Genomic DNA, 27,113 nt, shown 5'->3' on the forward strand with positions numbered 1-27,113 from the left:
TCTAATATCTGCTTACTGAAACTTTGACTGCTTTTCACATTATAAGTGAAGTCACCGTGATTCTGATGTTTACTGAGTTGTCTGTTTGACAGTCTTCCAGAATGCTTATTACCTAAACTAAAATATCTAGATCTTTTTCTTGTGAATATCACAAGAGTGCTTCACTGACTAAAGAAAAAGAAAGGCTGATTGATCTCACATTCATAGTGCATCTTCACCTCCTGGAAGATTTCAGGAGTGGCCATGGAACCCCACAACCCAAATCCTTAGGAAATTTTGTTGTAAATGTTTAAAAACACTTTTATGACTTTCAACTCAAAGCTTTCATGTGCTTGAAAATGGGTTATTTTAGCATCAAATACATCTCCTACTCTCATTTTCACCCATTACTTCATTATTCATCTGTTAGTCTCACCTTTAGGGCATTTCTTAAATGTGTCCTAACTTTGACCTGATTCTGCCAAAATTCTTATTTATGCCTTAATTGTTTCCTGTCCTGACTGTAGCAGTTCTTTTTTTTTTTTTTTTTTTTTTTTTTTTAATAGTCTTCCTAAGTCCCGGCTCTCTAAACTTCAGAGGGGTCTTAGAGTGTTATGGTGAGTCTACAGATTCCTGCCTTTGGAAAGAATGTGCATCGTATTGAAGTAATGTCTATTGACCTAGTGTTTTGTTTTATTTTGTTTTTTTCAACTATACTATTTCCCTATTGACTTGTTATGATTGGTTAGAAATGCATGAGCCTAGCATCTGGAAGGAATAGTACATCTGATAGATTCTATTGGAAACTGTACCCTGAATCATTTCAATTAGATTTTCAGTGGGGAAAAATTATTATGGTGGTAGATGTTCCTTAAATTTATGGTAGACTGTTGAGTTTCCCTTACCTAGCTTTAGATTAGGGTATGAGAAAAGTATGCGAGATATAATTACATCTTTCTTATTCTAAAGGCATTAAAATGCTTTTCACAGTTACAATTATAGTAGAATTTATAATATTTTGGATCATATTTTCAAAGTATTTTTTAATTAGTAATCCAATCCCCCAAATATACTTATGAAGTGAACAGCTGACAGTTTTGCACTCCCCATTCCACAATTATCAAGTGGAGAGGTTGAAGGTCAAATATTTTACCTTAGGAAATAGTAAAAATGTCATTGTTACCTAATAACGTTTAGGTAGAACTGTCAATTTTTTTATGTGTGAACTGAAAGTAACTGCTTATCAGATAAAATTTGGTGGACACTTCCAAACTTTATGGGATGCATTGTTGATTTTTGTCATACCTCATTATTAATAAAGAACAAAAAAGGAACGTGTATTTTATCTCCTTCAAAAAAATCCTTAGGGAAATATCCAATTTTTGTGAAAAAAATTTAGCCATTTGATCTTTTTGAGAATTTATTCTGGGAAAACAGGATTTTGCTGTAGCATACACGTTATTTCTCTCTCCATCTCAATCTTTGTCTCTGTCTTTTACCCCCTATGTCTAAGTCTGACCCATTGTTAGAAGTACAAAAGGCATTCCTGAAGATTGTTTGGGTAGTACAGCATGTCAGGTGTGTGTTCTCCCTGAAATGCTCATGTGTTGGTAGAGCCAATAGTTGAGTTGATGCTGGTGCAGGCAAAATATGTACCTTAACCATTACTATTTAGTGCCATATTCATGATTGCGGCATGGCTCATTTTCTATTAACAAAATGGGCTAACAAAAAAGAATCCTGTCGTTTTTATTCTTGGGAAAAAATTCCCCATTGTAGAAAAGTCATTCTAGCTGAAGGAAGTAAGAGCTGACTGTGGAGTGAATCCAAGCACAACAAACTTGACATCATCATCATCATCATCATCTTTTACTGAGAGCTTATTACATACCATTTATCACTGTTTTAACTCATTTAAATGCACAATAACTCTACAGTGTGGTTCTATTATTTTGTAGGTGAGGAAACTGGCAGTACGAGGTTAGATGCTTGGACAGAGAGATAAAGAGGATTTGAATGTGGTCTAACTCTAGAGCCCACATTCTTAGCCAGTAAGCTTTCTGCTTCTGCTGTCTGGGGAGTGCTTTTCTCAGATTTACGTTATATAGCAGGTCCAACAGGAGAAGTTTCATTCAGCAGTATTTACCAAGCATCTCTCACATACATTGTCATTGTTTCTTGCTTCATTTCTCTTCTGCAAATTGTCTTCTTAGAAAGGGTCTTTTTATGTTTCAGAGTTTGAAAATTAAATGTAACCCATTCTGAAGATTTGTATTGCCGTAATATTGTGAGGACATAAGTAAAATGTCCACTGTGTTTTGGTTATGTGTACTTTATTTGATGTGGCTTGATGCAGGCAATATATTGAGAGGGTTGACTTATTAGCCTTGTTAGGAAAGGCTTCCCATTCTCATTTCCTGTGTTACAATTTTTTTCCTTAACATTTCGTCTGTGAAACAATTGGGTTTTTTCCTCACTGGTTGAAAATACTTAAAATCATGCACTTGATTACAATAGTAATTCGTAAAAAGAGGCATGTGTAAGGTTTGAGCTACTTGGATGTTGAAGATTGTAAGAGAAGCTAAAACAGGTTTTCTGTTAGAAGAAAGTCTTTATCTAAATGACTTAGAAACATTGAAAAACCTTGAATGATATGGAAATTTTTCCGTGTGACTTCAGTTTGACTGTTTCCTGTTGCAGATTAAATCGTCCTTGTAAAATAAAGGATTATATTTTGGTACCAAAGAGTGAATATTCAGACTTTATCATCCTGCTGCTCCTCAACCCAATGGTTGCATGTAATACTTTAACTCTATTTAGCTGTTACATATTCTACATAGTTCACAAATAAGATTGCTTCTCAGAACATGAAGAATAAATCTAACTGAGGAAAGTGAACTAGCACACTCACATGTGTACCCACATGTACACACGCACAAGCACATCATACACATGCGTGTCCATGTACACTTACATACATATACACAGATTCACACAAGTACTCATGCACACTCACACACTAACCTACAAATACATGTGTGTACACACTGTTTATGTTTACCCTTGCTCATATACATACACAGTCAAAACCAAATATACACATGTGCACACAGATACGTACACCCATATGCACACATGCTTTTACACACGCATATTTGAGAGTAAGACAAGTTTTAGCCAAAAGGCTACTCTTGGGTGACTTTATTTTGGTGTTAGGATTCAAAATCTCCTTTAAATAAGCCTTCCAACATTATTTATAATTTGTGAGAATGAACTTTGCATTCCTGTCTTTAGTATCACTTCCTTCATGTTTATGAATTTTATATCCTTACTTTGGATCCTTTCTTCAAAAATTATTTTATAACAAGACTTTTTTTCCCCTTGGAATCTGAAAGATAAGAGATAACGAATTCAGTGGTATAACTTTACTAGTTTTCTAAAATATCTTGGAAACATTAGTATGCTCAAATGTTCAAGTGACAAATATTCTGCTTTAAAACATTTAAGGCATGGAGCTTTCTGATCCAATTTTTGGATGTTTAGAGACAGTTCTGTTTTGAAATTTCCAAATAATTATAAAAATAATTAATTGAAAGATCACTTAAAAACTGACAGTTTATTTCTGTTTTTGTTATTACTTGTGTTATGGAAACTTATTAAAGTTTTGAATGGGTTGTGGTGCTTCCCACAAAATTATTTTTTGTGGGAATAAACGTACATCTGTATTTCATATTATAGTTCAGTCTGACTTGATAAACAACATGAAATAAGGGAATCCTTCAACATTTGACCTTCTCTACTCTTCAGGCATCTGAATGACATGAGAGGTTAACTGTTCCATTTTTCTTGGCAGATCAATATTTCTTTCTTTGACCCTTAATAATGTGATGGCATCCAACATGGATCTTTTGGGCAACTCTTACAAAAGTCAAAAGTATTCACAAGGGAAATAGCAATAGGCAGTACGTAATGGATTAGCTCTTTGGAATGGATAGTTATTAATTTATACCAGATACTTGTTCAAGGTTACATTACCCACCCTCCTTTCCTATGATCTGGAGCCAAAGGATTCAAATGGGTAATTACCTTTTCTCAAATTATATTTGACTTACCTTATGATACCACATGGTATAGAATTTTTCCCCCAAAGGACATATAAGCACTTTATTAACATCTTTTTCATTCCTAACATATGTCTAAGAATAAGAAAGAGCCAAGCGTTTTCCTTCACCATAGTAAAAACCCCATTTTACAGACAGGGTTGGAGACTAAGGACATTTTCTGGGAAACAGATTTTGGCAGTTTTCCCCAAGAATTTTAATTTTGAAAGTCTCTTTTATTAAGCTTTATTAGTAAGAATCTTTAAGATACTCATGATTAATAAAATGTGTTTTCTTCTTCTTTACTCCATTAACAATTATGTATATATGTATATATGATTATATATATACATACATGTATACATATACACACATGTTATTATATATATACATCACTGGAAATTCATAGGCATTATATATACATATATGTAATAGTTTCAGGCATTCCTGAAGTCCCTATTATGCATTTTGTATTCGGTTGGGTTATGAAGATAGGAAAATAATGTTGCTAAAAAGGTGATCCTTACCCTTGCACAGTTCGCATTTCTGGAAGTAATAGTAAGTAGAATTTTAACATATTTTCTGATAAATGGATGTTGGGATTAGCCAGGTATGAAGTACTCCAAAAGTATTTAGATCTTGTCTGCATTTAAAAGATTTATAGTAAATTGCTTTCAGTCACTACTCACCACTCTGAAAGGTTTAAGATACTTTTTGAAGTACTTCAAACTCCTGCCACTACCCAGTAGAAACTTCAAAATATTTGTTGGGGAAATTAGGTCATCCTTATGGTATTATTTTTCTCCTTGGTCCCAATTCTTATTCTGTAATCTGAAATTCCTTCGGCCTTACTTATTGTAAGTCTTATCTAGTGAGGAGATTATAGGTGAGGAAATAAACTCTTGGAAAGATAAGCTCATCATTGAAGCTCTTTTCAAGGATTATTGATAATTGAGAAATAATCTTTTGGTACTTTGGTTTTAGCACTGAAACACAAGAGTCTTTGTCAACCTGTTTAATGGAATGAGGAGGGAGACATAGTCTGCAGTTAAATTATTCAACCTGGGTCCTCTTTCATCTGTCAGTGTTTCCATTGATCTATGAATTCTTAGTATTTTGATAGGGCTGCTGTGTTATAACTGCATTTAGAAAGTTGTCCTACTGATTGAACAATTTTGTATTCTGCAAACAGAGTATGGGAAGAGATGGAAGTGAAACTTATCAAATATAATCAATGAACATTTTTAGTTTAAAAGGGAAAAAAATATTTAGTCCAATAAAAAGATTCAGAGGTATCACAGTAATGACTGAAAATGGAACTTAAATATACTCGCATCAGTGTTTTTCTTGTTGCATATTTTTTCTGATTTGACAGTGAATACTTACACATGGGTAGTTCTGTACATTACATGAAGATGGGTCCAAACTGCTGTATGGAGTAAAATGAAATATTTCATCCCATAATCTGTTTATGAACAACTTTCAATATGTTCCTAAAGAGTGACAGTTGAACAAATACCAACTTAGTGTGTGTTCGTGTGTGTGTATATGTGTGTACAACATGGCAAGACCATGAATTCTTCCCATAATTATTTAAATTTATAAAGGCATGGAAAATAAGTTAAAAGTTATACAAAGAAATATTCATCAGAAAATATTAAATGTATAAGCTCATTAACAGTAAATTGGTAAATTCTCGTTTTCAGAGTTCAGCTGGGTGGTGGTTTAAGAAAAAAAATATTCAGACATTTCAACACTGTTTGCTTATGGAAAACATTTGCAATTTTGTTAGCAAAGAACAGTGTCAAAAAACTAAACATTTTTCCCTCAACATCTGCATTTGCTTATTAAAAAACACCCCACACCCCCACTCTCTCAAACAAGTTAAGTTTGTCACGAAATGTTTTTCAAGTGTCATGAAATTCAATCTCAATTTTTTTGTGCGTATCCATGAGTTTTAGTCTATTTGTTGATTTCATTTCCACATGTCCTTACGTTTAGGACTTAAGATAGGAATAGTTTTATAGAATTTTGAAAAAAAATGCTTTAAAAAAAGTCATTTGGGGTTCTCAATCTGAGCAGGGGTTGTTAAGGGACAGAGTAGTTTCTCTTATTCAGGCTCCTCAAAGAAATCTGTGTGTCCCGCCCTCAGTGGGTGCTTCTATTAAAATGCACGTATCTATTTAGGGCTATGATGTGTGGCGTTCTCCATTTATCAGGCTACTTGAAACAGAAAAAAGTGTGAGGGTCTGTTGGTGTAACCTGTTTCTCCCATAGATCTTTCCCATGGAAAGACAGGGCAGTGTGATCTCTCTCTCTCTCTCTCTCTCTCTCACTCTTGCTCTGAAAAGGTAAATGTACGTATAAACACAGAAGCACAAGCCTTCACTGGATTGTTTAACAAAAAGATTGAAAGAAAATGCTGAACGTACTGAATTAACTACAAGACCTTCCTTCTTGGAATTATTTTTGCACATTTTTCTTCCTAATACTTGTTAGATATTTTAAGATTGTCTCAGTTAATGAGATGAACTAATTTCTAGGGCATTTCTGTACAAATGGTGATGTTACAGAAAACTGGAGACAGATTTAATAATGTTTATGAAGGTCAGTTGTTTTCTATTTAAAGCAGATCCTGTTAGAGTAAGAGTAGTCAGCTTTTAGTAACCCCATCAGCTAATCTCTAGGTAGTACATAGTTGTTTCAGATGGTCAACTTTATAAAAAATTTACATCTGCTTAGTAATATATTGTTATTTTTAGGGCAATATTACAAGTGATGATAATAAGGAAGGAAAGGAATGAGTGTTTGGTGAATGGGCTCATTGCTATGTCCTGTCTAAATTATTTGGCCAATTTCCTCTCAATACATTTTTAAAAGAGTTTTAAATTAAATTAAACTAAAAATTTTAATTTCCATCCAAGTTAGTTAGTATATAGTACAATGATTTCAAGAGTAGAATCCAATGATTCATCCCCTACATATAACACCCAGTGCTCATCCCAACAAGTGCCCTCATCAATGCCCCTTGTCCACTTAGCCCATCTCCCCACCCAAAACCCTTCCAACAACCCTCAGTATGTTCTCTGTATTTAAGAGTCTTTTATGGTTTGCCCCCTCCATGTTTTTATATTATTTTTGCTTCCCTTTCCTTATGTTCATCTGTTTTGTATCTTAAATTCCACATATGAGTGAAGTCATATGATATTTGTCTTTCTCTGACTAATTTCACTTAGCATAATACACTCTAGTTTCATCCACGTTGTTGCAAATGGCAAGCCTCTTAATATATTTCTACTGAAATAATTTTACTATTATATTTGATATGTTTGACTGAAAAGCATACCTATACTCAAACCCGTGGAAAACACATATAGAAGAGACTGGACCATTTTAAGAGCTAACTGTCATGAAAAAATAAATATAATTTTGACTTACTGGGATTGTTTCTTAAAAAAAAAAAAAGATGTCTTGCCACATGCAGTTCCAAGAAAAATTAAAGTGATCTTATTTGAAATGCCTTTTAGCTTTTTCACATTCTCTTCTTATCTATTGGTTATAAAACCCATAATATTTGAGATATTAGAAGTTAGGTCTCTATATATGATCTGTTTCCCATTACTGAGCCCACTTTGTGAATTAAATTAAAAAAAATTTTATATCTATTTATTTTTAAGAGAGAGAGAGAGAGACAGAGAGAGGCAGACTGCAAGTGTGGCAGAGGCAGAGAGAGAAGGAGATACAGAATCCAAAGCAGGCTCCAGGCTCTGGGCTGTCAGCACAGAGCCTGACTCAGGGCTCAAACTTACAAACCGCAAGATCATGACCTGAGCTGAAGTTGGACGCTTAACTGACTAAGCCACCTAGGCGCCCCTAAAAAATTTTTTTAATGTTTATTTATTTTTGAACGAGAGAGACAGTGTGTGAGCAGGAGAGGGGCAGAGAAAGAGGGAGACACAGAATTGGAAGCAGGCTCCAGGCTCTGAGTTTTCAGTACAAAGCCCGACATGGGGCTCGAACTCACGAGCTGATCATGACCTGAGCTGAAGTCGGACGCTTAACCAACTGAGCCAATGCTTAACTGACTGAGCCCCTCACATTATGAATTTTTAAAGGTAAATGTTTAGTACAGATATTAGGCTTTTCAAACAGTTCATATATTTGTACATGAAATAAGAATAATTGAATAATTAAGGGAAAGTATTGAAAATGTTTTTGGCAATTTAGTTATCCGCTAGCTGTTAATTAGCCCAATATTGTCACTTGCTTGTAATATGTTTACGTATATTCACAAACCCACACACACTTATTCCTTCATTGATATGCATCGTGCTCAGTGAGTTGGAAATGAGTGCTAACTCCTTTTTTATGTAAGAGAGAAAATACATAGCATAAAATTTCCAAATACACAATACTGTAGTTTCACAGAGATAACTAGTGTGAGTTTTCTCTAACCCAGTGTACATGGGCACACTTTCACATGCTTTCCTCATGAAAGCATTTCCTGATGATTCCCTTACTGCATCTGATTGAAATGATAGTGATATCTGAATAAGGATTTGTTTAATTATTGTGCCTCAACTATACTGTAAGTCCATGTCTACTTTGCTCAATTGTGTTTCCTAGAACCTAACATGGGACATGGTCTGTAAAAGGCAGGTGCTTAATAATATTTGTGAATGAATGAATCACATATATATAAATGTATATATACTTAATTATTTAAATTTTGTTCATTTATTAAAATTGAAATGGGGGTGCATAGGAACAGGGAAAGTTACTGAGACTTTATTTGACTACCTAGTTAAAATGTAAATAAGCCAGAATATAAACAGTGTACTAGAAAAATTACTTCTATTTAATTTTATTTTGGGACACATTTTAAGCAAAATCAAATTCTAATTACTCTTGTTAGGATACATAGCTTTGGGTCAGCTTTGATGAAAATAAATTTAGTTAAGTCTAGCATATAGAAGATGGATCTACAATTACCAGTAGGTGGCGCTGTATTCCAGTGCTGAATAACAAATGGACTTCCAGAGGATTGACTCCTGTGGGAGGACCAAAATCCTGGGGAATAATTTTATAAGGAATTTTATATATTATGGTATGAAGCATACATTTTACCAGTCTATATATAATAAAACCATAATTTACAGTTTAATAGAAATTTTTTTTATCCTTTTGCATTATTTTTGGATTTGAACCCTGAGGTTGCTCTTCTGTAAATTGTTATAATTTTGCCATACTGCATTTGATTTACCTTGAATGTATACTGAGGAAATGCACACAGCGGGAAATGAAACAGAAATGGCTGCAAAACCAAGCTTAGATACATCCTGGGGAAGTCGTGAAGAATTGATGAGTAGATGTATAGGAATATGGAGTTTACTCAAAGTCACAGAGAAGCCAGTAGTGGAGTTTAAGATGTTGTTAGTTCATGTGAGCATGTCTGGCTCACATATGACTTCTACATTTGTGGCACTTTTTGATTCACTGCTGAAGATACTGCATATTATTCTGAATGATAAGCTGTAATTCCAAAAGAGCAGAAGAAGAAATTTTAGATATGAACCATCAAGTTTAACCTCTAATTTGAAGAGAGATAGATACACAACCTGACAATTTCAAAAGAGAAGAGGCTTTCAAATTTGTGTCTTGTATTCTTCCCTTAAACCAATAATTGATAGGGTACTCTTCTGAAACAATCGTTGATGACCATAGTCTCTGACTTAACTGTTGTATTCTCTTGCCTTTTAAATGGATTATGTTTCTCTGAACATGTTTCGTATACAGCTGAAAATTAGTGCTAGAGACAGGGGTGGGGGGAAACTTCCCAATGTATACTGGTTTTCACAGTACAATAAATGCTAGTAATAGATAAACAATTAAAGCTGAGTTCTTTGGGGAAATCACTCCCAGTCCTACCTAGATATAGTGGAAGCTCATGCTTCTTATTTAACAATAATGTAATCTGATTAATAGAAGACAAATTTTGTGTTTGGTGAAGTCATTTAGCCACTGAGGACTCACTTGGCAACAAACGCATCTATTTTATCTTTCCTACTTATTATATCTTAGGAGGTTGTCTTTTAATTATAGTGTTGCACTTAGTATTTATTAAATATTATTATAAAACTAGAATAATTTAGGGGTTGTAGAGGGTAAAAATATGAGGCTTTCTTGCTAAAAAAAAGTGAACAATCTTTTTGGTTAGATAAGAAAAAAACATGCTTGACACCAATGGCAAATTAAAGAGCTTTGTACCTCAATAATTTTGCACTTATAATCATTGATGGATCACTCAAAAACACTCACTAGATAATTTTGAAGGAGGGTATCGCAAGAATGATCTAATTAGCAATAACATATTGTTTGACATAGACCATGAGGAAATGGGGGCAAGTTATTAAGTGGGATGAGAAATGACCTGTCAAGTCCTCGAATTTAGGTTCTTTTATATAGAAAACAGGCATATCAATTGTTTGCAAATTGAACAAGTTATTATTTTTCATTATGGGATTGTAAGTGCCTATAGTTACTTTGGATTCTTGAAAGTAGATGCTATGTTTTATCATCCACACTGCCTAGAACTGTACTCACATGTACAAGGCACTCCAGGGAGTATGTAGATGAAAGAGTGACTTTATTTTGAATATGAATTTCAAATCTCTACTTCCATTATTTAGAGTATTTGCTGTGGGGGTGATTTTGCTAGTGTTAAAAGCATTTTTAAAAGCAAGAGGTATAGATCTTACTGCCAACTTTATTATTTTAGGTATGCAACTTCGGGGAAAAACCGACCTTAGTGTGCTCTGTACAAGTTAGTGACCATATTATGCAATTATTTGTTTTCTCTAACTTTAAAAATGCACATACGCTAACCCATGAAGTATAACTAACAGCAATGCCATTAGCTTTACCAACCTGTTTATCTGTGAAAACAACCCTTCAGTTTTGAGGCTGTTGCTATTCTTACCAATTGTCACTTCTTGCAACTTGGCCACCTAAGACTTGCAGATGTCTGGAATTCCTGGCGAAATTATTTATTTATTTATTTATTTATTTATTTATTTATTTATATTGCAGAATACCACTTTGATTTGTTTATTATTAATTTCACATACTACTGTGTATTCCATAACTTTGTGATAATGCTGTTTTTCTTTAGCAATATTGAGCCCATGAGACTGTGTAATGAATGTATCCAGGAGTCAGAATCCAGACATGAATTAATGGACTAAGTTTGACATAAGGGAAAGTTGGGACCAGTTGAGTAAGGAAGTCTTTTGCCTTGACCAGAAAAATTCCATTTTGTTTCCTGCTTAAGGAAGGGCGTCTAGCATGATCATGGAATGTGTCACTATCTGGACAGAATGGAAAGTTGAGAGACCCAAAAGAAGAACGGATTATAGGCAGTTACTAACACAGATTTGTCAATCTATATGCTAAGCTGACTTTGTAAAGTGGTCAGTGACGTCTCCTTGTTAATGCTTGAAAAGTAGTCACCATATATTGAAGGATGTTTGTAATATTTTAAATGGGGAGGAGGTTCCCAGAATTTTATACCAGTAGCCTGATAACAGCTTTCAAATCTCTTATATAGTGCTCATCCTATTGTGACTCCCAAATATATATTCAATTTATTGTTGATAGGAAAAGAGATTAAAACAATTTCCTTATTTACACGTTGCTGTTAACAGAATACATTTTAGATAATGTTAGATGACATTTATATGTTAATGTCAGCTGTATCTGATTAGCAATAAAGGCAAATTGGAACATAATATGGAAAAACCAGTGGTCAGTATTGGGTAACATCCTAGCAGCGAGAATGACTCAATACGGATGCTGCAATGTGGGGGTCGAGGCATTAAGTATATCTTGTCTTAGGAGTGTGTGAATTTGGAAACTCCATTTGGGTAAGCCTCTGGAATTGAATACATCCATGGATCTCACTGAGCAGAAGCTAGGAGACAGAAAGAAGTGGAAAGTGACAGGGGCTTCACTGTTGACTACCATATGGTTTGATGGCTGATTACAGGACTTTCTTGATGCTGTGGCCTGGACTTCTTTCTCATCTATGTTTAGATCTCCCTCCACTCTCCATTGGAAACTCCATGAGGGCAGAGATTGCTGGAGTTTTTTTTTTTTTTTTCCCCACCTGTGTATCTTCAGTGTCTAGAACAGTTCCCAGCACATAGTAGGATCTCAGTAAATATTTATGAATAAATTGAAGGAATGAAGGAATGAGTTTGCTGAGAGATGTTGTACGCAAGGTACTTTCCTAGGTGTGACAGAAGAAACAAAGATAAGTAAAAATTCCTTTCTTCAGCCAATCCAGAGCTGAGCAGGGAAGACAGGTTATGTACAGAAAAGACAATGCAGAACATCCTTGAGAGTGCACAGTGGCAAATGTAGGCGCTCTGCCTAGGAGACAGGGGTGGGACTAGAGAGCTCCTCATGGTAAGGGACATTCAGCTTGGTCCCCGAGGATGAGTGGGCAGCAATAGGCAGTGGTGAGACACAGGCTAATGGGACACTTGGAACAAAAATAAAAGTGGAAATTCCAAGGAGATATGTGGAGAGGTTGGGCCCCAGTTAGGGAATGCAAGGGGACAAAGTTGGTGAGAAGGCTGGCTGTGAAGGCTGGGGCCAGATTATAGAGGGCTGGCAAAACCATGATAAAGCAGTTCATGTTTTAGGCAGTGAAGACTTTACTTACAGTTAAAGGTTTGTACATGTTTGAGAGTCATGAATAACACTCAGTTCTAAAATCCCAAAGGTCATAGGCCACAGTTTGTGCTTCTTAATATATTACATATTTTCAGAGAATTGTTGTTAGACTGTTCCAGCCTTAAATTCATTAAAGCCTATGCAATATATCTAATATATTTATCATAAGGTGACCCAGGAAAGGCCCAGCCTTCCGTTAGACTGTCTACATCCTGGTTTTGAAACATAGGAAAGGAAGACAGAGAAGCCTGAAAGTCATCGTTGTATGTGGAGCACAAAAAGCTGTTTTGGCTCACGGAAGCATGGGAGTTGGAAGCCAATTGAATCAGGCTTACATACTTTTGGTCTCTTACAGCTACTGTTTTCTTTCTGATGCTCGTGGTTTACCTGTATCATTTCCCCCCCCCCCATGTGTCTCCTGCATTTGGCTAAGTCCAACTCTTCCTCAAAACTCTGATCATTTCTGTTTTTTCTGGACTTCTCTAGAAAGCTTCCTCCAGCTTCCCCACCTCTGTGAGGTAGGGCATACCTTCATCTGCACATGTGTATATCCTCTCTTCATATTTCTTTCACTGCACAGTAGTTATCTTTAATTTCAAGAATGGATTAGTCAATCCAGCATTCCAGGCCTTGAAGTTGATCATTTAAACTGCCCTTGAAATACTTTGAGTGACAGAATATGTCTCATATTAGCTTTAATTATTAGAAAAAAATCTTCATGATGCTATTTCTTTTAATGATCATTTTAAGTTCTTTTCTTTCCTTCTAAATGACACGAATATAAGTGTTTGAAGATGGTTATCCTGTTTCTAAATATCCCAATGAAATGTTTTCCAGATTAAGATACCTTGCAGTCTGATAGCCCTTCTCTGGATACATTAGCTGGTCACTTTCTTCTCTTAAGATGGGTAATTGTATACAGTTGTCCAGATATGAATCCAATTGAACTGCAAATACTGAATTCTTACCTTCCTTGCTATAATACAGTACTTTTTTTTAACGCTAAGATTTTTAGCTTTTTTTTTGTTAGTGATCTCACATTATTGACTGATACTAAGGTTGCAATTGGCTAAAGTCTGAATATATTTTTCATAAGAATTGAAATGGTATGTGCTGCCCAATAACTATGGTTTGAGGTGAGTGAATGGTAGCAGTTTAACACCATTTTGTACTTCTAAAAACATACATGTAGAATGCAAAATTTACCCTAACTAAATCCCATTTTAAAAAACCTTTCCCTTGGGCTAAAATTTCCATCTCATTGAATATGAGTAATTTAAGAAACTCTGCCAAAATTTTTTTTGAAATCAAGACATGTTATGCAGTGCCTTGATCAATTTATCACCATAGAAGCCATGTTTAAAAAAAGGAACTGCTGCTAGTTTGATACATTTTGATTTTTATTCATGTGTAACTACATCTTTTTCTAGATGTTCATGGCCATTTTAGACATTTTCTTGAATTTAAAATGAAGTTTACCAGTTTATATATTCTTTCTAATACTTGCCACTTCTCCCTTCTGTTTTGAAAATTATGGGTTTTTTTTATTTGTCATTATCTATGACATTTTCTCACTCTGAGTTATCAGATATTACATAAATCTGTATCCTTGTGTGTGTTCTTTTAGAAACTAAAACAGTTCAGTCAGAAATTGGAGAAAAATGTCTCATTTAAATTGGTGGATTGTTCTTCCTGTATTTCCAATGATTTTGCACCAGCTCCTCTGATTATAATTTTTTATAACTCCTTATAATCTTTCTTCTTAAATATTTTACTTTAAAAGATAGGCTTCTTGGGGGGGGCTGGGTGGCTCAGTCAGTTAAGCCTCTGACTTTGACTTTTGGTTTCGGCTCAGGTCATGATCTCATGGTTCATGGGTTCGAGCCCCGCATCGGGCTCTGTGCTGTCAGCGCAGAGCCTGCTTGAGATTCTCTCTCTCTCCCTCTGTCTCTGGCCCTCTCCTGCTTATATTGCCTCTCTCTTCCAAAATAAATAAATAAACTTAAAAAAGGTAGTCTTTTTTTTTTTGTTTGGGAAGAATTGGGAGAAAAACACAGTCATAAAAAATTGCCCCAAATATTTAAAAACAAGGGAAATCCAAAACAAATGAAAGAGTTCTGTTGAAACACTGGGTGTTTTCACAGTGGAAATAGTCAGTAAGACAATTCAGTGATATGAGCCCCAACCAAGACTCTGAAATGTAGTTTAATTTTATTTTTATTAACAATGTGTCAGGCCATACAGCCTGTTTAGCATGACCTCCTAAAGGTGTCACAAGACACAGTAGAAGACAATAAAAATCCAGAGAAGGAGCAGGAAGTAGATAAAGGAAGTAGCAGAAAAGGGGGGGGGGAGCACAATGAAGTGTGATAAAGGGGCTGAGAGGTTACTGGCACCACAGCCAATGGACTGACAAATGTGTGCATGGTGTTTGCTTTTGATTTCCCCCATCAGCAGGGGAAGTGTTGATGTAATCTCTGAGGTTACTTTGTTTTTATACTCCAAGAAACAATCCTCTTGGGTCATGGATCCCAGGTGAGATTAGCCTTCTGTTTCATTTCACCTGGGCCACCTCACTAGACGGTAACTCCATTTTTATTACACAAGGGTGATTAAAGTTATTGAGCTATGCAAGTAAGTATTTGGGATTGAATTTTGCTCCATTCATTTTATTACCCAAGGCATTCTTCATTCACGTCCTTTGAACTGGAATTTAAATTATGAAGTTGTGGGGTGCCTAGGTGACTCAGTCGGTTGAGCATCCAACTTCGGCTCAGGTCATGATCTCACAGTTTGTGAGTTTGAGCCCCATATTGGGCTCTCTGCTGTCAGCACAGAGCCCGCTTTGTATCCTCTGTCTCCCTCTCTCTCTGCCCCTCCCTTGCTCACACTGTCTCTCTCTCAAAGATAAATAAAATGTTAAAAAATTATTTAAAAAAAATTATGGAGCTGAGACAGCCTCCCAAAATAGATACACCTCATTGGTAGAATGGAGCATCAACACATCTAGATCAAACTAGTTAGAAGAAAAATCTAGATCAAATTCAAACGGAGTTGAATTTCAGAGTAATTTCTTACTCACTGAAATTGAAATTCTTTTCTTTAATCCAAATAAGGCTACAAATAGTATAATTTAAAACATAGTCTGTAAATATATATTTGATTTGTGGTGCATGTTGTTCTTTGCTGCTTTGGGATTTAGGGGATTCGTATGATTAAAATCAAGCTGAAGGCCATTAGCCAAAAGCATCTGAATGGTCAGAGAATACTTTATGGGAAATAGTATTGATAGAATATGTAATATTTTCTGGCTATGAAATGCTTATAATAAACTACATGTGAAATGGCTCATCTGCCTTCAGCTGGATAAAGTTACATGCTCGAATAGGTATCAACACACTGGATTTTAGATATACAACATTTATATACATGTTTTTCTTTGTCAGTTCTGATCATCAGATTTCAAACTTAAAAAAAATTTTTTTAATGTTTATTTTGAGTGAGAGAGAGCGTGAGCAGGGGAGGGGCAGAGAGAGAGAGGGAGATACAGAATCCAAAGTAGGCTTCAGGCTCTGAGCCGTCACAGACAGACAGTCTGACGCAGCGTTCAAAGCCACGAACCACGAGAGCATGACCCGAGCTGAAGTCGGATGCGTAACTGACTGAGCCACCCAGGCACCTCTTCAACTTTTAAAATCAAACACTTACTGAGATATTAACTTACAGATCATATGCATACATTACATATTTTTGTAATAAATTGTGTTAACTATAAAACACAAAGAAATTAGAAACGATTAAGACAAATATGAACAGAAATTTCTTACATATGCATATTTTTGTGCACACCTTGGAATATATTACCTTACTATAGAGATTAACAATATAAAGGATTGTATTCTCTGACATAATTTCACTAAAGGTACATACCTTGAGAGGAATTCTGAAGAAGTTAGCTTCAAGTTTTGTTTTCTCTCTCTCTCTTTTTAAATGTTTATTTATTTTTGAGAGAGAGCATGAGTGCGGGAGGGACAGAGAGAGAGGGAGACAGAGGATCTGAACCGGGGTCTGAACTCATATTCACGAACCACGAGATCATGACCTGAGCTGAAGTTGGAAGCTTAACTGACTGACTGACCCACCCAGGTGCCCCTGTTTTCTCTCTTTTTAAATTCATAGTAACTGTATGTCATTAGGTATTTGTCATATGTTTGGTTTAATGAATTATCTTATTAATAGGCTTAGGAAACTCATATTCTGTCATGTGTTAGGAAAAACTAATAGATTATAACCAAGCTTGAAGGGTAGCATATTGGAATCCCTGCTGAGTTGCAGACAGCAATAGACCATTTGTTTCCCCAGAATTGATACATCTAACTCTTGCAACAAACCAGCTTTCTAGAATGCAGTCCATTTATAAGATGTATGGGAGTTTGCTGACAGTTATATTCTGTGTGTATGTATGTGACAACTAGGTTCCAGCCCTGATTGGCCTTAGTATTTTCAGCCTTGCTGAGAGCTGTGGGGTCATTCTGATCGTATGTTACTTTTTGAGCTGAGGAAGATGCTTAACAGAAGGGTCTGTCTGTGTCCCCCCTCTGCTTGACCAGCTTCAGGAGGGCTCAGAAAAGCCAAGGAGAAGACCTGGCATTGGGGGAAGTGCTGGGCAGGGTTGAGTCTGTAGGGAGGAGAGTATGTCCTGTCCTGGGATGTGAAGCTATTCCCTGTTAATTGTTTTGCTGTCTATTAAGCTTTCTGTTCTCCGTAATGCCGGGAGCCCCAAGCATATAAAAGCTGGGCGCTCTGGCCCCTGCCTGCCTGGTCAATATTCTCTTATTAACCTGAAGGATTTGATAACATGTTCAGTGTAAATTAAATCAAATCCTTCCTTGCACAGCTATGTTTAGGTACTTAATTTCCACTAGAATATCCAGGAATAGAGTTTTAAACTAAACTGTCAAATTAAAAAAAAGAAATTTACTTTCGGCTAGCATTAGGGATTATTCTGTTGTTGAATCTGTTTCAGTGAGATTCAGCGGCCCATTGGTTGCTTGACAGGAGTTAATGCGTCCAAAATAAATAATATTTTAGCTGAAGATACGGGCTTCCTCATTTATGATTTCATAGTTTTAAAAATGGGTTGTGTTTTTCTTGATGGAAAACATCCGTGTAGTGGGCAGGAAGTATCCTGTCTGACAAAGAATACTTCAGATTCAGATTTTTTGTTTGTTTGCTTATGAAAGCAACTCATGTATCTTGTATAAAACTTGGAAAAAAGATATAAAGAACAACAAAATCAGTAGAATTCTAACAATCTCACTGGTAAAATTTGGTATATTTCATTTGTCAATTCTCTCCCCCCTCCTTCTAGGCTTCTCTTTTCATTCCAAATGGAGATTGTATGAAATATTTTATTTTATATTTTTACTTTATATTTTACTCCCCCCCAGCATTACATTATAATTTTTCCACAAGGAATATTAACATTATTATAAAACATTTTTTAAATTTTTTTAATTTTCTTTCTTTCTCTCTCTCTCTTTTTTTTTTTTTTTTTGAGAGAGAGTGTGTGCATATGCGTGTAAGCAGGAAAGGGGCAGAGAAGGGAGGGAGAGAGACAGAATCCCAAGTAGGCTCCATGCTGACACAGGGGCTCAAACTGTGAGATCAGGACCTGAGCCAAAATCAAGAGTCTGATGCGCTAGTTAACTGACTGAACTACCCAGGTGCTCCACTAAAACGTTATTTAAAATATTATATACAGACCATCTTTTATTTCATTGTCACCTATTGGACGTTAGTGAGTATTTCTCCCTCCAAAAGAGAATATTTGATTAGATGTAATCATTTCTTCAGAACAGTATGTTCTTGAAGCATATTATTTCATGGAAGAGGTTCTTCATTATTTTCCCCTTACAACACAATTTAAAATCTTTATACTGACATTTTCGCAAACTTCCTGTTATATCCAAGGCACATGGAAAATGGGCATGAAAGGATGGGCAACATATAAAACAATTGCTTTCTTGGAATTTAAAGTGCAGTTGATATTTAATGTTCATTTCGTAGCTATAAATATCAATAGGTGTTTTTTGTTTTTCTTGTTGCCTCGATTGACTACAAGTTTGATGTTGCCTCAAGTAACTACAGAGTTTTGGCAAAGATGCTTATTTTTATGATGGAAGTTAGTCATGGGCTTCCCAGGCGCCATCTCTTGCCTTTGTGGTTTCAGCGAAATCCAAGTCAGGTCCGTTGAGCAGGTCACATGACTGAATGCCAGAAAATAGGACTGAAGTAAAATACCCTATTGTGGAAAAATAAACCACCCAGAGGACCTGCTTGTCTTTCCTTATTTCCTTTTATTTCTAAATTAAGAACTAAAATTGAAACAAGAAGCATTTTCAACTTAGAATTAAAACAATCCAGACTTATAGAAACAAGAACTTAAATTTCCTAGGTTCATAGTGCAGTCAAGATATTTATATTGCTTTACTAAAATGCTATTTTTTCCATTTTTTTCTTCGAAACATATCTAAGCACTTTGGAACTAATAACAAGTAGCTGCTTGTTTGTTTGATCACCATCATAAACATTCTGTGGTAGAACTTACAGCATGTGTTTGATAGAGATGGGGGTACATGTCAAAGTATACTCACTGTGAGACTTAGATAGTAGCAATATTATCATTAGCTCACATATCCTGGGTGCTGGGCTTTATACTTCAGTTTGTTGAATTCTCTTGACAACCCTGGGAAGATCTGTTTTAAAGATGAGGCATCTGAGGCTAAAAGAATTTTTAAGTAGGTTGCCCAAAGTCAGGTGGCAAACAGTTGAGTAGGACTGGAGCCTACATGGTCACTTTCAAAATCTGTGTGTGTAACCACTGGGCGTATTGTCCCAGGTGAAAGAAATATTGTGTCTTCTTCAGTGGCTTTGTTTACAGCATACTTCAGACAGTCTTGTTTGCAACTTACTTGGTTCATTTTTACCTCCATACTAAATTGTATGCTTTATGGGATCAGGGATTGAAAAAATTGGGAATTCTCAAAGTTGTAACCCAATAAAATACACCTTGTCTGCAAGCTATGCAATGTCTTCTAATAGCAAAATGATAAACACATATTAACACCTACTGTGGGCCGAGCTCTGACTAGATCCCAGGGATAAATGGGAACATACTTTGGGTATAAGCATAATTAAAACTGTAAAGACTTCTGGAATTTTCATGAAGCTCACCTTTATTGAATGTCTATTGCCTACATTTTTTACATGCCTTGTCCCATTCATTTCTAACCAATCTGTCAGAATCTTACAGAAAGGAAACTGAGACTGGGATGTTAAATAGCTTGCTATAGCTAGTAAGTAGCAAAGCCAGAATTGGTATTCATTTTTATTTTATTCCACAGCCTACATTAAAAAAAAACATTTTAATCCATCAGAGCAATAGATCTATTTTCTAAAAAAAGCAGTACAGAAAACTTTGAGTCCATACCAAAGATAAGTCTTGCTTCTACATTGTGGCCCAAGAAAGAGGAGGAATTAAGTGGAACATTAGTATCTATTTAAAGCTAATTATTGTTGAAAAAAATTGAGAGGGAGAGAGAGAGAGCATGAGCAGGGGAGGAGCAGAGAGAGAGAGGGAGACACAGAGTCCAAAGCAGGCTCCAGGCTCTGAGCTGTCAGCACAGAGCCCGATGCGGGGCTCAAACCCACGGACCACGAGATCATGACCTGAGCCAAAGTTGGACGCTTAACCAACTGCCATCCAGGCTCCTCAATTTAAAGCTAATTATAACAGCTGATATATCTTTGAGAAAAACTGAGTAGAATTTTATTGCTATGATTATAGTAGCTCTAAATGCCACAGGAAGGAGAAGAAAGAAATGTATCATAATGTTATTCAGATTCCATAAATACTTACTGAGGATCTTCTGTGTGTTAGGAACCATGCTAGCTGTTTACATGGGTATTAACCACACAGAAAAACTGAGGAAAGGTTATTTCCAAGGCTATTTTATGCGCAAAGGCACTGAACCTAGAGAATTAAATAACTTGTTCAAATTCACACCATAATAACATAAGAACTAGTACAGAAATACAGGTCTTGACTTAAAATACTGTGCTCTTCTATTATTGTGTCTCTCTTTAATGCTATCTTTGGAGGATATCCATTGAAAAGTTTTAATAAAACTTTATTTTGAAAGAACAGAAGTTTTGTGTTGTGCCTTGTTTTAAATGGCAAGAAAAGTATGGTAGCAATTGTTAATTTCTGTCTGTAACTCTGTAGGAAATATTGGGCCACGTAGGAAGTTTAAAACATTTATGAAATAATTATGTCAGTTCTGTCCAAAGTGAAATATTTGTAATCTTACTCTCAAATTGTTTGTCACTGAAATGTTCTTCTGTTTGTTATTTATGTTGTGTTTATTCAAAGTTAATTTTTTAGGTAGGAGGTGTATCAACATTCTTGATCTTTGTCAAATATATTGGCAGGCACATTGTTAGTAGTGTTTGGTCAGTTGCTTAGGGGACAAAACCAAACAGCATATTGGTTGTGTTATGTTGGGCCTTGTGGTTTTACAGTTTAGGAAGTCCAGTTCTCAATCAACAACGCACAACCCTCCTATATGTAGCCAGTGGTTTAAAAAAGTATTTGGAGGAGACTAAAGAAATTTAGATTCCAAAACGAGAAATAATGCCACACTCTAATCAAGCAGGGATTATTTGGTTTCCACAACAATTAAACATTTTAAAATTATCCTGGGAGGATAGGAACTAATTTTGAGTGTGGTTTGGAGTAAAGACTGTAAGCTTTCGCACCAGACAGATCCAGGTTGAAATCTGGGCTCTGCTTTTCATTTGCAAAAGGAGATAATACCTAACTTGCAGGGCTGTTTTGAGGAGTACACAAGAAAATAGATGGATGTGTATGGCCAGTGCCAGACATAAAGCAGATGGCTATTATTATTTCTGAGTACTTCCAACTCAATTCCTAAACATATAAAACATGTGGATTTTGCGAATGTTCAACTTCTAAGACTAAAAACTGAAGAATTTAGGATAGGACCTTTGATTTGAATGTGGTAGCTTAAAGTCACGTTATCTTACCCTCTTCCCAGAAATTATGCAAAACAAAGCGAATGAGAAACAAACATGTGAACAACGTTTTTTTGCTAAAACTAGGAGACTGCTAAATACCGCCCTCTCCCCCCATAAAGGAATTTCTGCCCAAAGCTGTGGACACTGTACAGTAGGAGGTAGAAATAGACAAGAGTGGAGACAGGGTGCAGCTACTGCACTAAAAGAGGGCTGTCTTTGAAGATGAGAGACACATTCAGAGGTGCAATGTCAGAGCCCCGTTTGTGTTCCAGGGTGCACCGGTGCATTGAGTGCAGCAGAAGAGGGCAGGGGCTGTCTCAGACCCAGTTGGGTTCTCAGCGGTGAGGTGGCTGGGCGAAGCACATGAAAACACAGCCGTATTTCAGCAAATAGCTGGTCTCTATTGCAACAGAGAAGGGGACCCTTAAGAAAACTGCCACAGCTGTTCTGTTTATTGGCTGAGGAAATGTAAAGGGCAAATAAACATACAGACTAAATCCTTTATCATGAGAAAAAGTGCTGTTATCCTGGATCATGTCCCTGGACCCTTCCCCACGTGAACCTCCGGTAAACAGTGGTACAGAAAAAAAAACCAAAAAACAAAAAAACCCCGAGTTTCAATACTACAGTGTAAAAATAGAACCAGCCCAAGATCTTTTTTAAAAAAAGAAATCACAAGGAAAACAGGAAATGAGGGGAAAACTGAAAGCCAGGTAAGAAAAGTTTATGAAAAAAATAAAAAAATGTGGCCATGAAAGAGACAAAAGTTATTGAACGTTGCACCATAAATTTGAAAATAAAGCAAAACAAAACCTTAAAGAAATAAATGTCTCTATGAAGGATTAGTGCAAATCAAAAATAGAAGAACTTAGAAATACTAATGTAACATTGGAGAGGCTAGAGAAAGAAATGGAAGAGAAAAATAAAACCATCACAGAAATAAAGGTTAAGTTGGCAGGAAAATTAAAAAAACAAAACAAAACAAAACACTGCTGAAACAGCAAAGGTCCAGAGGATGGATGTGAGAAAAGTGAGCAACATGAAACACATTTTAAAAGTTTAAAAGGATTAGAGGGGCGCCTGGGTGGCTTAGTCAGTTTAGCATCTGGCTTCAGCTCAGGTCACAATCTCATGGTTTGTGGTTTCGAGCCCTGCATCGGGCTCTATGCTGACAGCTCAGAGCCTGGAGCCTGCTTCGGATTCTGTGTCTCCCTCTCTCCTCTCTGTCCCTCCTCTGCTTGCTCTCTCTCTCAAAAATAAACAAACATTAAAATAATTTTTTTAAAAGAATTAGAGAGAGATGGGTAGCTATAGAAGACAGGCAAAGAAAATCAAGCACACGCCTTATTGGACTCACTAAAAATGAAAACAGAAGTTCTGTGATGAAGTAAGTACTTAAAACTACAAATTAAATGCATTTCAATAAATTAAAGAAGACTTTAGTTTACATGTTGAAAATCAAACATAGCAAGCCCAATGGAAACTGCCCCAAAGCTGTCAACATAAAAACATATCCAAGTTAACTTGCTTAACATCAGAGGTAGTGAAAGAATCCTTTGGGTGATGAAAAAGAAGTTACATGTAGAAGAAAAAGATCAATGTGACCTTAAACTACCTGTAACATATTCAGTGCTAGAAGATAGTGGAGCAACGTGTGTAAAATCTTGAGGAAGAGTGTGACTTAAGAATTTTACAATCAGCAAAAATGTTCAAGTACAAAAGCAATAGGAAACAATTTTGAACATGCACAACTCGGAATATTGTTCCTGGGAAACGCCTTCAAGAATTTTTTAGATGAGCCACAGTCCTTCAAGAGATGTCTGAAAAAACTACAAGAGTAGTAGCCATGAGCGCTCGATCCATGTAACTCTTTGACTAAGAGTGAACCAAATGTGGCCACTAGGGCAACAGTAGAGACTATACTGTTCGTTGTTCTGACAGTAGAAATAATAAAGCTTACAAAAATGGAACAATACAGGGAAAGAGAATGGCAGTGAAAGTAAGTGCATTTATTTCAAATGCAACTTAAAAGCAAGCTAGGGGTGCCTGGGTGGCTCAGTCAGTTGGGCATCCTGACTTCCGCTCAGGTCATGATCTAGCAGTCTGTGAGTTCAAGCCCCACATCGGGCTCTGCGCTGACAGCTCAGAGCCTGGAGCCTGCCTCAGATTCTGTCTCCGTCTCTCTCTCTGCCCCTCTCCTGCTCTCACTCTCTCTCTCAAAAATAAAATAAAAGCATAAATTTTTTTTTTAATTTATAAAAGCAAGCTAGAGTCATGATCTTGATAATACAAGGCAGGGTTCAGTATAAGTCACACTGAATTGAAATGAGTCAAAAAGAACACTGTATAACGTTAAGTGAAACAAAATAACACTTTATAAAGGATTGAAACATTCACAATGAAAATATAACAGAGAAATATATCTCTGTACCATTGATTGAACAAAACAGTATTAATAGAAGCAACTTAATTTTCTTCCATAGTTCATAACAGATCAAATAAACAAAATTATGTAAATATGTAAGATGTAGCCAACATAATTTATAAGATGGATCTGATTGACATTTAAAACTGTTTCCTGAAAACAGAGAATACATCTTCTCAAGTGACCATGGAATGTTAACAGAAACCGAACATTTTCAGTACCACAAGGAAAATTGCACTAATCACAATGTAATAAAACTAGAAAGCATTAAGAGGAGAAAAAATTTAAAATGACACTTGATCAGATTTACAAATCTTTCTCTTAAAGTTGTATCAAAGAGGAAATATAAACTAAAATGGTTAAAATCTAGAAAATAAATACAATAGAAACACAGCATACTAGAATCTGTAGTTCAGATAAAACAAATTTCAGAAGAAAAAGTATAGATTTACTACTTTGAGTAGTAAATTAGAAAGTTTGAAGAAAATGGCAAAGTCAATCTATAGCAAACAAAATGAAATTAATATACATTAAAGCAGAAATAAATGAATTAGATAAGAGATGAATAGAAGTACTTACTCGGGAAAAGTAAAATGTTAGCTAGTGAAATAACAAATGTAGAGTGCACAAATATATAATGTAAGAAAGGATAATAGGAAAATAACTTCAAAATGCTGCAAATTTAAGTCACAAGAGATTTTGTTTTCCAAACTCTAGGTGAGTAATTTGAAAAAATGAAGAAAGTGTTAACTTTCTAGAGAGAATTATCTAAAAGTTTCTAAAACACATAGAAAATAAAAACATACAAATTACCTGGGAATGGGGAGTGGGGCAGAGAAATCTATGCCCCACACCCATTATCATCAATAGCACTAGGCCCTGATGGTTTCACAAAAGAATTCTACCAGACCCTTAAAAACCCAAAAAGTATTCCAGAGAACAGGAAAAAAAAAATTAACAGTGTTTAGAATGATGCTAGCATGGAATTGACATCAAAATTTAACAAAGACTGTATTTAAAAGAAAACTTTAGATCATTCATGTTTATGTTCATGCAAGAAACTATGCAAACATCCTAAATAAAATGTTGACAAACAGAATCTAGCAGATATTAAAAGAATAAAACATCCTGATTAAAGGGGATTATTTCAGGGAGGTAGATAATAATGGTTCAATAAATAAAAGGAAATCTATTAACATTACATTTAAGGAAGAAAGCACATGATTATATTCATACTTGTGAAAAGGCAACAAAATTTAATGTTCAGACTTAACAAAAAGAAAAACCTCTAGTACAATTGGAAATAGGTATTTTCTTTACCTGGTAAAATAGGTCTATTTCAGTCCCAAATCCAGTGCCATTCTTAGTGGGGAAACACTAGAAGCATTCTTGATAATTTTGGCAACAGACAATGTCCATTATTGGATCACTGGTGGATCACTAGTGGATGTATAACTAGTGTATAATAGATCACTACTATTATTTAACATTGTTCTGGAGTACTAACGAACACAATTAGACAAGGGAAATAAACTAGAGATATAAAAATAGGAAAACATTTGCAGCTTAAATCATATGATTATGTACTTGAAAAACCAAAAGAATCAGCTGACAATTATTACACAGAGTAAAAAAATTCCAAACAGCAGTGAGAGAAAAAAATTAATATACAAAATCAGTGGCTTTCATATATACAAATTTACAAGCATTAGGAGACATAATGGAAGAAAGATCCCCAATGTTCATCAAAAAATATATATACATATATAAAATATTAACAAGAAGTGCGCAACCTTGTATATGGAAAAAGGAAAAAAAAAACTTTTTTAAAAGTCTTCTAATGTTCCTGGAAGAATACTTTGATATTTAGAATAATACGCCATGGAAAGTCTCAGCATCTTGTCAGTATCTCCCGATTCATTTTGTAAGTTTATGTGACAATCACAAAAATACTTTCAGGATATTTTTGGGATTTAGATAGGCTGATCTAAAGTTGATAATGGAAAAAAATATACAAGCACAAATAGCCAATAAAATTTAACCAAAGGAGGGCAATGATGTGGAATTAGCCCCACCAGAGATTAAAATTTAGTAGACCTCAATTATTAAGACAGTTTGGTTCTGGGCATGGAGGGAAAAATTAATGGAAAAGAATATAGAATACATATGTGAATTGTAGTACATGTAATATCAATGGGGAAAAATGGATTTTTCAATAAATAATAATGAGTCAACAGGGTAGCCATCTGGAAACAAAAATGGATCCATACCTCATAGCTTATACCAGAAGAAACTTCAAATAGATCATTGATGTAAATGTAGAACATAAACCATAAAAGTAATAGAAGATATCATGGGAGAGAGAATTCTATATAACTTCAACATGAAAAAGCTTTCCCAACCATGATAAAAATCAGGAACCATAAGAAAAAGAGTAATAAATTTTACTTACTTCATAAAAGGAAACTTTCTGCATGGTCAAAATTGCTTATAAGAAACATCAAAGTAGAGAAAACTGTTTGCAATTCATATAACAGACAAAACATTATTTAGTGTATAAAGAGTTCTACAAATTGACACAAAAAATACCAACCGCCCAATATAAAAATGGGCGGAGATTATGAGCATTCATTTTGTTTTTTTAATGGTTATTTATTTTTGAGAGAGAGAGCGTGCGCACGAGTTGGGGAGGGCAGAGAGAAAGACAGAGGATCCAAAGTGGGCTCTGGTGGCAGCAAAGAGCCCGACGTGGGGCTTGGACTTACCAACAGTGA

The 27,113-nt window shown here is 35.4% G+C and overlaps 1 protein-coding gene across 24 annotated transcripts in view; it reads left to right on the forward strand.

Moving 5' to 3' along the window:
- The window catches only part of HMCN1 (hemicentin 1), a 703,321-nt gene that overhangs the window by 296,799 nt on the left and 379,409 nt on the right, over positions 1 to 27,113 (forward strand). The window lies entirely within an intron of this gene.

The sequence above is a fragment of the Acinonyx jubatus genome, chromosome E4 (genome assembly GCF_027475565.1).
Source record: "Acinonyx jubatus isolate Ajub_Pintada_27869175 chromosome E4, VMU_Ajub_asm_v1.0, whole genome shotgun sequence".
Lineage (NCBI taxonomy): Eukaryota > Metazoa > Chordata > Mammalia > Carnivora > Felidae > Acinonyx > Acinonyx jubatus.